This window comes from Felis catus, chromosome D1, assembly GCF_018350175.1.
Source record: "Felis catus isolate Fca126 chromosome D1, F.catus_Fca126_mat1.0, whole genome shotgun sequence".
NCBI classification, from domain to species: domain Eukaryota; kingdom Metazoa; phylum Chordata; class Mammalia; order Carnivora; family Felidae; genus Felis; species Felis catus.
Window position 1 is genome coordinate 1,204,824 of NC_058377.1, and position 17,659 is coordinate 1,222,482.

The 17,659-nt window shown below is 50.0% G+C and overlaps 1 long non-coding RNA gene across 1 annotated transcript; it reads right to left on the bottom strand.

The window, feature by feature from the left end:
* Positions 1–5,739: 5,739 nt before the first annotated feature.
* LOC123380306 lies at positions 5,740–16,120 on the bottom strand. Its single transcript, XR_006585845.1, has 4 exons — positions 15,815–16,120; positions 9,950–10,083; positions 8,429–8,508; positions 5,740–5,825 (listed from the first exon to the last, which is right to left on the bottom strand). It is a non-coding gene; the product is annotated as an uncharacterized LOC123380306 (long non-coding RNA).
* Positions 16,121–17,659: the final 1,539 nt, after the last annotated feature.

The window sequence follows — 17,659 nt, forward strand, 5'->3', positions numbered from 1 at the left end:
TTTTATTTTAATTTTAGTTAACGTGCATATAATTACCATATTTGTTTCTGGTGTTCAGTGTAGGGATTCAACCCTTCCACACATCACCCCATGTTCCTCACAGGGAGTACTTCCTTAATCCCCATCATCTGTTTCACCCATCTCCCCACCCACCAGTCTGGTGACCATCAGTGTGTTCTCTGTAGTTCAGAGTCTATTTAAGAGGCACCTGGTTGGCTCAGTTGGTTAGATGTTGGACTCCTGATCTCAGCTCGGGTCTTGATTTCAGGTTTGTGAGTTCAAGCCCCTCATTAGGCTCCAGGAAGGGGGTGGAGCCTACTTAAAAAAAGTCTGTTTCTTGGTTTGTCTCTTTCTTTTCCCCCCACTATGTTCATCTGTTTTGTTCCTTAAGTTCTACCTATGAGTAAAAGCCTATGGTATTTGTCTTTCTCTGACTGACTCATTTCACTTACTTTCTAGCTTATCTAGCTTCATCTAAGTTGTTGCAAATGCCAAGATCTCATTCTTTGGGTGGCTGAGTAATACTCCATTGTGTATATATCCCACATCTTTATCTGTTTATCTACTGGTGGACATTTGGGCGGCTTCCAGACCTTGGATTGTGGATCCAGATTTATCTTGGACAAATAGAGGGGTGCAGGTACCCCTTTGAATCAGTATTTTTGTATCCTTTGGGTAAATACCTAGTAGTGCAATTGCTGGGTCGTAGGGTAGTTCTGTTTTTAATTTTTTGAGGAGCCTCCATCCTGTTTTCCAGAGTGGCTGCACCAGTTTGCATTCCCACCAGCAGTGCATGAGGGTTCCCCTTTCTCTGCATCCTTGCCAACATCCATTGTTTCCTGAGTGGTTGATTTTAGTTGTTCTGACCCTGACCGGTGTGCATGGGCTTTCCTTTTCACACCCCTGCTGTCCTCCTGCTGTGGTGTGATTTTCTGCTTTGATGTTCCGACCAGACTGACTTCTCAGATTACAGGTGGTCATTCAGTCCTGGTCAGTTTCCTCGTGTCTGTGACAATGGAGTAATCCGTCTGTGCCTCAGACTTGTTACCTAAAAAGCAGGGATGGTGGCTTCCTCATGTGGCTGTAGTGGGGACAGAGTGAGGGGATTAAGTGTATGAGCGTGGGAAGAGCTTTATAACTGGAGGTAGGATCATTGTCACCGTCCTTACCTACGGGGAGTTTTTATGTCCTGTTACAGCCTTTTTCCTCCACCTCTGTGAACTCAGCAGGATCATCAGATAATTAGGTTTAAAAAAGAAATAGAAGGTTTAAGTGGTTTTGTTAAAAAATTTGATGCTGAAAACGCCAATGTTTTCTGAGACACAAGAAAGTAACTATTTTAAATATTACAGTGTGGCGAGTTATAATAACCAACTAATGAAATTGTCTCGGGGCGCCTGGGTGGCTCAGTAGGTTAAGTGTCTAATTTCAGCTCAGGTCATGATCTCACAGTTCATGAGTTCTAGCCCCACGTTGGACTTTGTGCTGACAGCTCAGAGCCTGGAGCCTGCTTCAGATTCTGTGTCTCCCTCTCTGTCTGCCCTTACCCTGCTTTTGCTCTGTCTGTCTCTCTCTCTCTCTCTCTCTCTCTCTCTCTCTCAAAAATAAACATTAAAAACAAAAGACATCATCTTATCATAGATGGTATTGACTTTAAATAAGGAAAGCATTTGTGTTATTTGTCAATGAAATCTCTAGGTGCACGGTCTGAACAACGAAACACCCAGAAGAAACAGTCACAGAGATAGAGAGTAAATCAGATGCCAGGACAAGGGACACAAGTTTAATTTCAGATTCAGGAAACACTCGTGTGCAGGGCGTGGTGGGGTTCTGCAGAGCAGGAAGGCACTGTGGCACCTCAGTGGGTGCAGCTGCGGACGCGGGGCTCCTGCTGTGCCTGGGTGACAAGTGACCGCACAAGGGGACATGCAAGCCTGTTCTGAGTGCCATGTGTGCTCCTGTGGGAGCACCGCCTCTCTGTGAGGTTGCCGGGCCCAGAGGCCCACGCATCGGCTGACAGAAAGTTCTAGAACTGCGAAACAGGAGAGGCAGGAGGTGCTGAGTGACTGCAGCCTCTGCCTTTCCTCTCTACCCCTTCCTTTCATGTCAGACCAGAGCCCACAGAGATGGGGACCTGGCCTAACCAAGCCCGGCTCCCTGCTTGTGCAAGGCGGTCCCCATCAAGGCCCATCTTCACAAATGACACTTGTCCTCATCCAGCCCAGCCCTGCGGGAGGATGGAGCCACGCATCTGACCTCCTCGAGGGCCCCAGGTCTGCACAGCGATGGGAGGACGGGCAGCGCCCAGCGTGGCCCTGCAGGTCACGTAGAACCCAGCGCTGACCTTCTCGTTCTTATAGAAACCCTCACCAGCCACGCCTTCTGCCTCCTGTCCTGCTGCTGAGGCTCCTGGCTTCCGACCCGACACTGGGGTTTTACCTTATTCTGTGTTCCAAATTAGGCACCTTCTAGTAACATCCACCCTGTCTTCTGTCCATCAAGGGCTTGGGGCCTCTCTCCCCTCAGGGACTCGCTCGTCGCGGTGTTTCTCTGGGCACAGTTACTCGTGTCCAGCTGCCCCCCGGCCTCAGCAGGTGATGGGAGCCACCTGAGAGTGTCTGTGTGTCCATGGGGAGACCCTGCCTGCACTTCTGTTGCTTCTGTGACTTTCAGAAATAGTAGCAAGTGACTTACCCCAGGTTGTGCCTAGAATGGCCCTGGATGTCGTGGGCGGGGGCGGGGGGTTCCTTCTGGCTTCAGTCGGTTCCTCTGGGAGTATATGCCCCCCTCCGTCCCTCTTCTGCATGTTCAGGTCGACCTGGAAAATCCATTAGATGGAGTTTTAGAGCCCGAACGGCAACTGGGACTTCCTCCTGGGTCGTTTCACGTCTGGACCTTGACGTGTCTGTACAACTAACGCTAGCACTAGTTTCTGAAGAAGCCGAGTGTCCCGGCCGGGGCTGTGCCCTCTGACCTGCCTGTGTCGGGGGGCCGGCCCCAGGGTAGCTCCTGGCTGGGCCGCACCTGCTGGGCTGTGCCCCTGCCCGAGTGGACACTGAGCCTGGGTTCGCTAGGGGCGTCTTCACTCGGCCTCTTCTGTGGTTGCGGCTGAGGGAACTGGCTGGTTTAAATCCAGATTGGAGGGGTGCCTGGGTGGCGCAGTCAGTTAAGCGTCCGACTTCAGCCAGGTCACGATCTCGTGGTCCGTGAGTTCGAGCCCTGCGTCAGGCTCTGGGCTGATGGCTCGGAGCCTGGAGCCTGCTTCCGATTCTGTGTCTCCCTCTCTCTCTGCCCCTCCCCCGTTCATGCTCTGTCTCTCTCTGTCCCAAAAATAAATAAACGTTGAAAAAAAAAATTAAAAAAAAAAATCCAGATTGGAGCCGCTTCCACGACGGGCTACGGCCATGTCTCTCCCTTCCCTCCAGCCGACTGTTCCTGCCTTTGGGTCTCCCCGCCTCTGCTGCCCCTCCCTCGTTCACTATAGCTCTCAGGGGGTTCCAGGGGCCATCAGTGCCATTTTCACCTCCATTCATGGCCTCAGGTTACTTGCATTTTCTTTTCATTCTTTTTTAAGTTTTTATTTATTTATTTTGGGAGAGGGAAAGAGAGCAGGGGAGGGACAGAGAGACAGAGGGAGAGAGAGAGAGAGAGAGAGAGAGAGAGAGAGAGAGAGAGAGAGAGAATCCCAAGCAGGCTCCACACTGTCAGCACAGAGCCCGACATGGGGCTTGAACTCATGAACGGCGACATCGTGACCTGAACCGAAATCAAGAGCTGACGCTAAATCGACTGAGCCCCCCGGGTGCCCCGGGTTACTTGCGTTTCAGTCCTGGTCTCTCACTGAGGAGGGTCATTCCCTTTTGGAGAAACCACGGACGTGAGTGGATAGCGAGGGGCCCTGCCCGCCGGTCCTGCCTCCTTCACTGGTGCCTCCTTGCTTCTGGGCCTCCGTCACCTGAGAAGAGGTTTGAAACTAGCTCCTTACTGCCTCCACCTGTGCTTCCCAAACCTCTCTGTTCAAGTTCCCCCGGGGGGCTCTCAGGGGGCGGTCTGAAGTGGCCCACAGGAAGGGCCGTTTCTCTGAAGCTTTACGTTTCCTTTCATACCCGAGGGTTTGGTTACACGCTCCCCGAGCCTCCATAGTCTACGCAGACGTAGGAACTGTATTTAGCGGTTTTTCCAAGAACAGAAAAGTGCAGGACTCGCACTGATGTGACCAGGAAACACAGTGTGGCAAAGGCACTCTGGGAAAGAAGACATCGGCGTTTTGCTTACTGGAGGGTTCCCTGGCGACTCCAACATGCAAATCTGTATCTGCATCTGTGATTGTAGATTCCTTTTTTGTATTTCCCCAACGTATCTGACCAAGGATTTCCTTGTAATTAATTGGGCATGTCTGAGCCGTGAGGTTCTGTGGAAGACGGGAAGGGTGAAAGTGTCCCGCTGACCACCGCTATTTCTCTTCTAGACGTTCACAAGATGAGCGCCCACCCCCCCCCCGCCGTGGGAGTGGGGTCACGCGCCCCCTTTTCTGGCTCAGCAGGTTTCCTTCATTTTTTCTTTCTTCTGAAGTCATTAAGTTCTCCTCAAACATGTCCTCAGTGTTTTGCTATTTGCTTCCTTATTTTGGACGCTGTTTCAGTCGAACTATCGTTTTGCTGCTCCCACGATGTGGTGACTTGGCAGGGATGCAGAACCGCGCCCAGAATTACAGCATGGTCCAGCGTTGCCGGGTCACTGCACCTGGTCTAGACCATTGCTTTGCCAACGGAATGCACCTGCTCTCGTTGACCTGGGGCCACAGCTTCCATGATTTGCTTTCAAAAGGAGTGTCGCACACACTAGGCGAATATCGGTGAGGGCAAGGGGCAACGGGGAGGGGACTTTTCCCAAACCAGCTAGGATTGCTTCCTAAAACGTTGTGGTAACTCTTTCTTTGTGCATATATTTTTCTTTCTTTTTTTAACGTTTATTTTGAGAGAGAGAGAGACAGAGACGGAGTGCGAGTGGGAGAGGGGCAAAGGGAGAGGGAGACACCGGGACAAATCTAGACCCTCGCCTACCCAGAACGGCACCAGAGGACTAAACTCTACTAACTAGATCCTGTCCTCCACGGGTTCCTGTGTGTCCTTACTTCCCCACAATGTGCTGCCCCCGCACGCTCAGATTTCTTTTCCTTCTCCTGTTCCTTCTCTGAAAAGGTATGTTTTTGTTAGGGTGTCATGTTAGCCCAAGTTCTAACCACTCCTGACTCATCAGTCGGGGTGCCCATGTGTATGCTTCATGCACATGTCAATAAACTTCTGTTTTTTCTCATTAATCTGTCTTTTGTTAGTCTAATTTACAGGCCCCCCGGCGGCAGAACCCAGAGGACACAGGAAGATTTCTTTCTGCCTCTGCGGTTCTCACAGAGAAGCCCACAAGGTTAGGAGTACGAGCTGGGGAAAGGCGTTGGTTTAAAGGCTGCACGGGCTGTGGGAGTTCTGGCCGTCTGTCCGTGTCCCAGGCCAGGCTGGGCCGTCACAACGCGTTTTCCCCGCAGGGAACAGGTATCTGCTACTCTTGCCCCCAGATCCCGGGCTCTGCACTGTGACTATCTTTCTGGGGGCTTGTTAGGTCTCACAGCTCGAACCTGTAATGAAATCATCCCTCTATTTAAATCTGGTAACATTGTTATCCTTCCAGTAAATAGGTCAGAACGATACCTGCTATCTCAAAAACGTAAAGATTGTTGTTCTTACGTCTTAGTATCGGGGGCAGAAGACTCAGCAGCTTGTCCATCACCCGAGAGGGTATTTTGTGTGGCCCAGGACACCGCACCCAACCTACGGTGAACAGAACCATAGGGTAGAAAAGATAATCTGTTGTACTAACACCTTTAATTAAGTAACTCCCCTCTCCCACTGAATCAGACCATCATCTTACCCTAAATTAAATCATCTTTATGCCCTGTCATATAAATGTCTCCAAATATGCAAGTTAAAAGCAAGTGGCTGAACAGTATGGTTGATATTTACAGACGTTCCATTTACACAAATAAATACATGTTCAAGTGTGATGCTAAGTGAAATAAGCCATACAGAGAAAGACAGATACCATATGGTTTCACTCTTATGTGGATCCTGAGAAACTTAACAAGAACCCATGGGGGAGAGGAAGGGAAAAAAAAAAAAAAAAACAGGTTACAGTGGGAGAGAGCCAAAGCATAAGAGACTCTTAAAAACTGAGAACAAACTGAGGGTTGATGGGGGGTGGGAGGGGGGAGAGGGTGGGTGATGGGTATTGAGGAGAGCACCTTTTGGGATGAGCACTGGGTGTTGTATGGAAACCAATTTGTCAATAAATTTCATATAAAAAAAATAAATAAATACATGTTCAAATATAAAATATGTGTGTCATGGCGGTTTCTTTCAGGGAGGGGAGGGCAGTGGGATACAGATAAAGGGAGATTTTCACCCTTTGCCTCATAATAATTATAAAAGCTCACACTGATTGCCTGTTTCAGGCCCTGTTCTAAAGCTTTGAGATTCCAGAGTTCAAACCATGTACCTCAGCTGACAAACGGGCCGGCTGTGTGACTGTCACTGTAAAACTCGTTACTTAAATCCTCTGTGCCTCAGTTTCCTCATCTGCGAAATGTAAATAAAAGCGGTCCCTAAGTAGTGGGGTTTTTGCAAGAGTTAAATGAGATACACAGTGGTCCCCTTAACTGTGGCTAAGCTCTCCGTGGCTTGTCATGTGTGGTCAACCGCAGTCCAGAAGTGGGTGACCTTCCCCCGCCATGTGGGCAGAGAGTCAACAGTGGCCTCAGTCAGTGTGTTATCGTCGCCCTATTTTATTATTACTTATTGTTGTTAATCTCCTGCGCCTAACTTACAGAGTAAATGTTATTGAGGGCAAGTATGCACAGAGAAACTCGGTACACGTAGGGTTCGGTACCGTCTGTGGTCTCAGGCAGGCACTGGGGGTCTCAGAACGCCTCCCCTGCCCTCACATGGCTCATTAGAACAGCCCTTGACCCTGATGGAACCGCTCTTATTGTTAGGGTCCTCACCATTCCATTTTACAGATGAGGAAAGTGAGGCCCAAAGGTTGTATGTGAGTCGTGAGTAAGTGATAGGGCCAAGTTTTAGACCCAGCCTGACACCAGAGCTGTGTCTTCTCACTTCTCCTGCATTATTGAGGGTTTTGCGAGCCTGCTTTCGAATGAACATGTCACTCACAAGTCTTGGAAAAACTTAAAACTGTCATAAGAAATGTGAATGGAAAGTAAGTTATTTTCTACATGATGGAGAAATTTTAACTATCATCTGTGTGATTTTTAAGAAAGCCTTGTAGATAGAGTGTTGTTGTTTTTTAAACAGCTTTATTGAGCTATAATTTCCATACCATAAAATTTACCGGTCAATTGTGGTCTTTTTTTTTTTTAAATTTTTTAATGTTTATTTATTTTTGAGACAGAGAGAGACAGAGCACGAACAGGGGAGGGGCAGAGAGAGATGGAGACACAGAATCTGAAGCAGGCTCCAGGCTCTGAGCTGTTAGCATAGAGCCTGACGTAGGGCTCAAACTCACAAACCGTGAGATCACGACCTGAGCTGAAGTTGGACGCTTAACCGACTGAACCACCCAGGCATCCCCCTTTTTTTTTTTTAAAGAAGAGTTTTAGAGAGTTTTGTTTTACCTCATGGTAGAATTCTCAGATTTCTCAGATTCACTCTTAGTGTCCAATAATTTGATTCAATGCAACCCACTCACAGTTGTTAAGCACCTACAGACGAAAAGCCTTGGGCAATACAGCAAGGCGTGTGAAAGTCCCCAATCTTCCCTCAAGGTGAAAAGCTGGTGTTTTTTGATAATTTGCATTTCATTATTTTTGGCCATGTACATCTTGATTAAATCATACACCATAGCACTGCGTGTGTGTGTGTGTGGCATTTGGTAATATGTTCACTGTTTTTGTTGTCAGGATTTTCTTCTGGCTCTGTTTGTTTTGAAGATGTTGCATTCATTTGTGGTGAAGGAAAGACTTGTCTGATGTTTACCATCTCCCTTGGAAGTACTTCTAACATCGCGCCTTATGCTGGTCATTCCAGTCTGAGAATCTCCCAAACCAGAAAGATTCCCTCGGTTACTGGGTAACCCGACCGTGGGCTTCAAATTCAGATTCACGGGGCCCTCTCATTCTGCATTTCCCACATCCCACGTGTGGTCACAGACCGGCCCGAGTTGACATCATGTCTCCATATGTTACGAGCAGGGTTACTGGATACAAGGGGAAATCATCCCTTCCCCTAGGGACCTGAGTTTGGTGTATGCTGTGAGCCAGACAGAGACTATCAACTGGGAAACAGAATGGAAGTTCCTGGAAAGTTATAAATACCGGGGGTGCGTAACGCAATGCTGGAAGGGTTAGTAAAGCACTCACCACAGAATGGTTACGGTTCTGAGTCCACTGAGGCAGAGGCCACGTCTGATCCTGGGTTCATTTGGGTGGACAGAGCTGGTCTGTAAAAGGAACATGGACTTTGGAGTCAGATACTCATTGATTCAAATCTCAGTTTTATCCTCTTAGGTTACTCAACTTCTCTGGGCCTGTTTTCTCATCTCTAAAATGGGTTAATATAAAAGTTTTAAAACTTTCTTGTTTCTGGTTTCCTGGATCTTAGCGATTTTTTTTTTTTGAAGTGCCTTTAGGCCAAAAGAAATGTCCAAGAGTCCTGTTTATGAAGTAGGTCCAAATCAACTTAAAAATTATTTTTGGGGGCGCCTGGGTGGCTCAGTTGGTTGAGCGTCCAACTTCAGCTCAGGGCACGATCTCACGGTTCGTGAGTTCGAGCCCCGCGTCAGGCTCTGGGCTGATGGCTCAGAGCCTGGAGCCTGCTTCCGATTCTGTGTCTCCCTCTCTCTGCCCCTCCCCCATTCATGCTCTGTCTCTCTCTGTCTCAAAAATAAATAAACATTAAAAAATTAGTTTTGTTCTAAAAACTTAGAAACTATTCGAACAAAGAATATACGTAAATGAAAGAAAAATTATTTGTATTTCATTCTCAACCACAATTTCTTACTAATGGGATCTGATTCTTGGAATAAGATCAACCTACATTGGTTTTCGTACAGTATTTGCTTTTCATTATAGCAACAGTGGAAAATCCAGTTTTGCAGTTTGACGACATTTAAAGGAATCTGGTATTGAAAACATGGACAACCTTGAGCTGCCGACTTGTGCAGTGTCCAACAAGTGTCTAGAATTGTATTTCCGTCTCGTGAGTTCACTTGTGCGCCTTGAGGTGTGTCGGTGTGAAGTTTGGGCACCATGAGGTTGAGACAATTTAAGTGCAGAGATCTGGGGGGATGAATAATAGTGAGCGGGCAGTGCCTGGTAAATCACAGGTGCTCAGTGAGTGCAGCTACAGACGTAAAGCATGGCTGAGGAAAGGAGACGGGGCATATGGCCCAGAATGTGATCAGGAGAAGCACACGGATGCCCTTGTTCCGTAACCAGGGGGTCACTTAGTGTCTCTGATCCTCAAGTGAAGAGGCAGCATATATTGCAGATTATACTGGTTGAGGGCACTTTCAACATGCAGGTCATTGCAAACCAGCGCCAATTTGCAGCCACAGCCCAGCCTCAGGGCCAGGGCGGTGACAGGAAGAACTGGCAGCCGCAGCGGAGAGTCACAGGCCAACCTGTGTTCTGGGCAGCCGTCGCCAACAGTTCCCAGATTTTCAGGTTTTCCCAGAGATCCCAGAAATGTTTACTTAACACTACACTGAAAGTCCTGATTTTTAAAGTCTCAGCTAACTTGAATGAATGAATGAATGAATGAATGAATGAACGGCGATGTCATGTGGCCCAACACCACGCAGTTCAGACAGAACACCTCCTGGGGTCTGATTTCAGCCCCGGAACCCCTGTTTCCAGCTCAGAAACCAGCCCGGCCCTCACCTCTAGTGGCCGGTGATAGGAGCCAGCCTTGCGTGTTCGGTCCACCGAGTGATTCATGTTTTAACACCGTCTTTCTCGATATGACCAAGTCATTTTCAGTCCCAATCAGGAAATGAAACGAGTAAGAATACTGACTGGAAGAGAAAGGCAGAAAGTGAAAGTTTCAGTTCCTGAACAGTTTATATATAACCATGCCAGGAAAACAAATACAAAAATAAAACACGCGAGTGCCTGTCCGGCAGTCAGTAGAGCCTGTCATGGGTTTGGGTCCCACGTTGGGTGTAGAGATTACTTAAAAACAATAAAATCTTTATAAAATATTTGGGGATTTTCTAGATATCTTAAAAAAACACAAAAATTCAAGTTCGAAAGGGAAAATTATATTAATGTTGAAAAAAGGAAAAAAAAAAAAACCCTGTAATAACCTATCAGTAATGAATAATGGTACAGGTTTTGTTTTTGACCCGTGTGAACATCTGTCAACCTGTCTCCACTCAGTTAACTGAAGAACACTTTTTGCCAATTTTAATGTCGAGAAATTTCTTTCACACGGAACAAGCAATATACACGTGCTTAGGAAAAGTCTTGAGCTTACGAATACATCTGTCAGAGCTGTAAAAAAATCCCAATTTCACAACAATTCCAGAAATTATCTATGTCTGTTTCTTTGGGATCAACTTGAGCATCTTTCCTACACGTCTACAGTTGAAAAACATTTATGTACAAATCAAACCTCCGCGTGGTCACAGGGGGCATGACCCTAACGACGGAGCTCAGGTCCTGGTTTCCTGTCTTTAGAATCCCATCTTCCCACTACTTTGAATCTTGGGTTCAACCGCAGGCAGGGGTAGGACCACGGACATGGGAGAAACGAGTTTTGCCCATGTGCGCACGAGGCAGGAGTTTCGACGGCAGCTGAGCCCTCGTCCAGGGCTCACTGTTCAGCTAGAACATCTCCAAATTCACTCTGATGCGGGACACCGTATTTGTTAAAGGTAGATAATGAAAACCTGCTAACTGGAAGCCTGCAGGTACATTATTCAACTCCAACCTAGGCGTCTGTTTAGAACACACAGAAACAAAGTATTTAGGACTGATATTTGGGGAAGTAAAGTCCCGGAGGAGGAGAAGAAACAGCTTCTTTCTTCTTTCACCACAGGAGGCAGGACCCCAACATCTCTTGTGTAAACATCATGCATTGTGAAGTTAGAAATGTGTGAGATCTGGAATATTCTTTTGTGTTTAACTCGGTGTGTTTGCTGCCTGTCGTGTTGACCCCATCATCAACCAGGGGTGTCTTTTTTTTTCCTGGGAGGAAGAAGGGAGAGGAACCTTCTGCATTCTCTGCTACATCCAGTCCTTAAACCCAGCTCTTGCCTGATGCAGGAGACATGATTCCTGTCCAGGACACGGCATCTGTGAGGAGTATGTTGACCCGTGAAAGAGGATGAACCCCCCCCCCACCCCGCCCCCCCGCAGGTCTTACAGGTGACCGGGTGAGTGGGGACCAGATTGCGCCCTCAGGCCCGCAGACTCCTTCTAGACTCCCCCGGAACTAATAAAACCTGAACGGGAGACTTAGGAGATCAGAGCTACTGCTGAGGACAGACGCCTGGGGTGGATGGTTTTCCTGGGAGAATATCATGTGTGACATTTTGATGGTGCAAGTCAAGGTCCAGGAAACGGGAAGAGAGGGAAAGGAGGCTAAACTGCTCTGTGTGACAAAGTGATCCGAGATTCCTGGTTTTCCCGGGAGTTCCCCAAACGTGTTCAAGGGCCTGTGAACTTGGGGAAGTGGACAAAGGGGCAGGAGAGGTCACGGCAGCCAGGAGGCTGGGGCCCAAGAAGAGAGGCAGCGGGAGAGGATGCTGGCCTGGGAGGGGGTGGAGGGGCTTGGTGAAGCCAAGCTCCTATCCTCCCTCTAACCTTGCCATACGGGCCTGTGCCCCTCACACCAGCCCTGCGGCCGTGATTCCCCAGAGCTGCGTCCCTGCCGGATGGGACGGTGGCCTGGAGGGTGACAGGGCAGGGACACCCCTGGGGAGCTGGAGAAGGAGCGTGGAGGAGAGATACCGGGACAAGTAGGAGAGGGCCCCGAGTGGTGGCACGTTTGGGCAGGTGCGGGGGGACGGGGATGCAGAACGGGGCTGGCATTTTTGTATTCAGAGTTAGAAATCAGTGTTACCTCACGGTTGGGAGTTTGGAGACACCTGAGCTAGGTCACAGCTCGGGGATCGCCCACACGGAGAGCGGGGCCGGGCAGGGTCTCCAGGAGGCAGGCAGCATCCCAGGCTGTGCCCCTCCGGGAACGCAGGAGCCGCAGGAGGGACTGGATGACGTCTGCAGACACCTCCACCTGCAGGCTGGGGGGAGGCTCGGGGCGCCCTGCCCGGGTTCACGCCGCAGGCTGGGCAGCAGAGAGCGAGCCCCACCCGGCGGTGAGGGGATGAGGAAGAAACCACAGATGTAGCCAAGGAGCCACGGAGCCACGGGCGGAGTCCAGTCGTCTCCCCAGGGAAAGGCCGGGCCGTGTGGATCTGCGCCTGCACTCGCGGCCCCGGGGCCACGGCACCCCGGGCAGGGCGCCAGGACCCCAGCCAACTCGCCCCCGCCAAATCCCAGCTCCGGCCCTCACGGGTGAGCCGCCCACCTGCCCCGTCGTGCCATCCTCCCCTCCTTGCAAGGCCCCGCAACGGCCTCCCACGCTCCTCGGGGCCCAGCGGCCGTCGGGGTCCGGCGTGTGGTGGGTCCGAGCCGGATGCGTGCGTGGTCGCTGACCCCACAGCTGTAGTCGTGGGGGCACAGCACCCCAGGCGCTCCTACTTGGTGAGGTCACCACCATGGGAAGTAGGTTCTGAGTTCTGAAGAGCCAGCTGACAAAGGTTGGCAACGCATCCCGCTTGTAACTTGGGGCTGTCGGTACCACACTTTAAGAATTCTGTGGTCTGGTGCTCACATTCTAGAGCTTTGCTGCTGTATGGTCCTTGCCACAGCGCGGTCAGCTTAGTCATGCAGTCCTGTTTTGAAATCGGGGGCTGTGCCATTAGAGGGGTAATTAAATCTTGGGGGGGGAGTTGGCTGAGATCCCCGAGTGGCCGAGGGCGGGTCCCATGACACCAGCCACCAGGCACGGTTTCTGGGTATGATAGGGACGACTCTAAAATTCTTTACCACTTTGCATCGTCAAGGACATTCTTCACCTGTGTCACAATTAACCCGCTCTTTGGTGAAATTGAACTCAACGGTCTTTTATTCTCCCCTTGGTAGACTTTTTACTGGTGATTTCAGTGTTTAAGGAGTAAGGCCTTGTTGAAATAGTTTTTGGTGTAATTATGAAGTTGTCGGCCAGTGTCACTTCTTCCTCCCCTTCTTTCTTCATATCGCCCCTGTTTTTAGATATGTCATGTGCGTGTAAGATGATCTTGTCCATCATCTGTTTTTAGACACTGCATATGAGTATGTAACATATGAAGGTAAACAAGATAGGTGCAAATACGCACATAAATGTATGTGGGCTGAATGCACAGATGTGAGTATAATATACACACACGTTACAGTGTATCTATTATATATTAGTCACGCAATCTTTAGTTCGGAAACCTGGCGAATGATTCTGTTCACAGGTAACAGGTTTGAACCCGAGGCACATCGTGCGCATGAACGGCTGTGTCCCGTGGGCCAGGGCTACCCAAACTCTGGTCCATGGAGCACCAGCTGGACCCTGCGGGCTCCTCGGCCGTGTTGGCGCCGGTTACAGAACTCGAGGGTGGGCGTTTACACTCTTTCAGAAGCAACTTCTCAGAGTAAGTTTGCTAGGTTGAATCTGCAACAATGTCTTCTGAAGAGAAGCAAGGGATTTGCCATGTTTCCTCCCCCTTCCCCCTCCCCCCTCCTCCTCCCTCTCCTTCTTCTCCTCCTCCCCCCTCCTTCTCCCTCTTCTTCTCTTCTCTTCTCCTCCTCCTCCCTGTCGTCCTCCCCCATCCTTCTGCTCCTTCTCCCCCTCCTCCTCCCCTCCTCCCCCTCCCCTCCTCCCCCTCTCCCTCCTCCTCTAGATGCAGAAGCCAGCTGTTTCCACACCAGAAGCTGGCATTATTGTTGCTCTCTGTTAAGGCAATGGTAACATAGTTTAAACCATTGTGGGAAGGGTCATGGAGAGGACGTGACCCCCAGTGACCTCCAGGCTCCTCCCGGGCACTCTGAGGCTCCTCACCCCTGCCCCACCCGGAGGGGTCCATCCCGCCATCCCCCCTGCTGAGCCATGTGCAAGCCCAGAGCCTTGAGCGCGGGGAGCTGAGACCACCTGTATAGGACACAGGACTGAGCCCAAGATCCTGCCAGCAGGTGCGCACAGGCCGGCCGTGCAGCACCCAGGACAAGCCTGTCAGTGAGTGTCCTTGTGAACCGCAGCCTGCAGGTCTGGGGCGGTTGCCTCTGCCTGTGGTCCGTCCCTGCCCCCGTGTCCCCTGTGGTCCATCCCTGTACCTGTCTCCCCTGTGGTCTGTCCCTGCCCCCATGTCCCCTATGGTTTGTCCCTGTCCCCGTGTCCCCAGTGGTATGTCCTTGCCCCCATATCCCCTGTGGCCTGTCCCTGTCCCCGTGTCCCCTGTGGTCCATCCCTGTCCCCGTGTCCCCTGTGGTCCATCCCTGTCCCCGTGTCCCTGGTGGTCTGTCCCTGTCCCCATATTCCCTGTGGCCTGTCCCTGTCTCCGTGTCCCCTATGGTCCATCCCTGTCCCTGTGTCCCCAGTGGTCTGTCCCTGCCCCTATATCCCCTGTGGCTTGTCCCTGTCCCCGTGTCCCCTGTGGTCCGTCCCTGTCCCCATGTCCCCTCTGGCTTGTCCCTGTCCCCGTGTCCCCTGTGGTCCATCCCTGTCCCTGTGTCCTCCACGGTCTGTCCCTGCCTCCGTGTTCCTGGTAGTCCATCTCTGTCCCCATGTCCCCTGCACAACTGCTGTCGGCAGAGTCGGAAGATTTGGGTGCAAATCTCGCTTTACTTCTGGAGTCTCACTGTGTCCTTGTCTGTGAAATGGGATGATAGTGACCTTTTCCTCACAAAGGCTTGTTTTTCTTCAAAGATTGTGTGGCATAATGGGGCAAAAACGCCCGGCATGACGTACAACACACTCAGTGTTACTCTGCAGTTTTCTCCTATGAAAGCTTTTGCTTTTCATTCAATCCGGTCCGGCCACCAAAGGGATGTTCCTTGCCACGTTCCACGTTGTGCACATTCTGCACGAGTCCTTTTCTTTCCTTCCGTGTCTACTCTAGTTCTGGTGTTATTTTTCTTCCTTTTTTTGGTAACATAATGGTAACATAGTTTCAACCATTGTGGGCTTTCCCCTCGCCCCGATCCTGTATTTCTTCCAGGATGGGATTCAAACGACCCCTCTTCCATAATTATTCATGGGCCCTTAGCTTTTCATCCTGCTCCAGGCTATGGTGTCTCTGCTGTTGTCGGTCATCTGATTTGTGCAAGCTCTCTCTAATGAAAATGAATGTTCTTTGACGGCGAGGAAGATTTCCCCCGTGATGTTTGTGTTTTCTGCTCCCGGCAGCATGGGGCACGTGGTAGGTGGTTCGAATAGCGGTGACGGGTGTTGGCCAGCCGGGCTGCGGTGCAGGTGTCCGGGGGCCAGCAGGACCCGCGGCCCATGGGTTCCTTTGCACCCACCACCCCTGGGAGGCAAGTGCTTTAACAAAATGGCAACCCCGAGTCCTGGGACATTCTGTGCTTGTAAAGAACTGAAACCTTGAGGGTGAAAACCTCAAATGCGGGGGTGGGGAGGTGGGGGCGCGGTGGGGCTTCTTATCCTTTTGACAAAACTGGCTGTACCTAAAAATACTTGACGGAAAAGTTTTCACTTACCCTGTTATTTGGTACCGAGCTGCCTCAGTGCAGACTTCTCTCCAGTCACCTGTCAGGTGTGGGGTTGAAAGCTGGGTCAATGCTGGTCCTTCCCTGGAGGCTGTGGGCCTGTTGCGTTTCCCCGGGTCGGGTGTTCAGATGGCCCTCGTGACCTCGTCCGCCGTCCCCTGTGACCCTGGGGCACACAGGGTCCTACCTTCCAGCAGCTTGCCCTCCGATCAACCCTCCGAAGAACTGTGCCTGGAACAATGGGAGAAGAAACTGCTGTTTAATTTTCACTTTAAATATGTTGGTTTTACTTGGAAAAATAACTTCAGAAAGAAATAAAAATGGGGCGCCTGGGTGGTTCAGCTGGTTGAGAGTCCGACTTCAGCTCAGATCGTGATCTTGCGGTTCCTAGGTTCAAGCCCCACGTCCGGCTCTGTGCTCACAGCTCAGAGCCTGGAGCCGGCTTCAGATTCTGTCTCTCCCTCTCTCTCTGCCCCTCCCCTGCTCATGCTCTCACTCTCTCAAGAATAAACATTTAAGAAACTAAAAGAAAAAGAAATAAAAAGAAAATACAAAGGTCCACCATAATATTAAGAATGAATATTAGAATTAACTCTGCTTATAACAGACTAGTGGTGATTTTTCTCAGCCCAGATGGGCCTAGGGAAGCAGACCGTTGGCCCAAGATCCTGCCGGACAAAGAACCAATTACACAGGACTGAGTAAACTAATGTGGGAAATCTCATTTTTGTTATTTATTGTACGTTTTAGGAACCGTTATCAGACTTTGAAGTGGGTGAAAAAGAGAGAGTACTGAGAGTTCTTCCAGCGAAGTTGTCCTGAGTGTGGTCTTGCTGATTCTCCAGGACGATTCGGTTCTGTTTCATTATTTCACTGTCTCTGACCAACCAGGCTGCTTTACAGCTCAGCAGGGATGAACACTCACTTGCAGAACGCTAGTAACCATGCAAGCTTTTCCTGTTCACGGTAACACAAACAATCTTTTTTTAAACACTTACCTTTTGAAAAAAATTTTTAATGCTTATTTTTGAGAGAGAGAGACAAGGAGTGAATAAGCAGGGGAGGGGCAGAGACAGAGGGAGACACAGAATCTGAAGCAGGCTGCAGGTTCTGAGCTGTCAGCACAGAGCCCGACGTGGGGCTTGAACCCATCGACCGCGAGATCATGACCTGAGCCGAAGTCGGACGCTTAACTGACTGAGCCACAAGGCACCCCAGTAACACAAACAATCCTGTCCACAGGAAGGCAGAGGCATATTGTACCACAGAGAAAAAAACACTAAGATGCAACATTCATATTTTACTGAGCTATAGGATATTAACCAGTTTTGCATTTATTAGCACAATCCCATCAGCACTGATTGCGTATATACACACATTCTCCCAAATCTCCAAATTCTTTGACACATCTTCATTTTATGTCTGTGTGAGAGCCATGGCTTTTAACCTAATTTCAGGAAATCCTACTTTAGCAATATTGGCGGCTCCACCGAGAAGGGCAAGGACGCTGTCCTGAGTCCTTGGGTCCCGGTGGCTGAACTGGCCACACCCTGTCTGGCTTCCAGCGAGAGTTCCGAGTGACAATAGAGCTCTTAGCTTTGCTTACTCTCTTATTCTCTGGTTTTTTCCTCTCTCTCCCTCCCTCCTGGTCTTGTGTTTTGTTTTTCTTTCTGATTTGCCCCAGGTCAAGAATTTATTTTCAGTTGGTTGCACCGGTGACCGGGAATTTGGGTTATAGCATAACCACGTGGTGAACGGGACGGTGGAGGCGAATTCTCTGTTGGGTGAGAAACAACACAGACTCCGGTGGATGAGTCTTTTTCGGCTGTCCGTTCA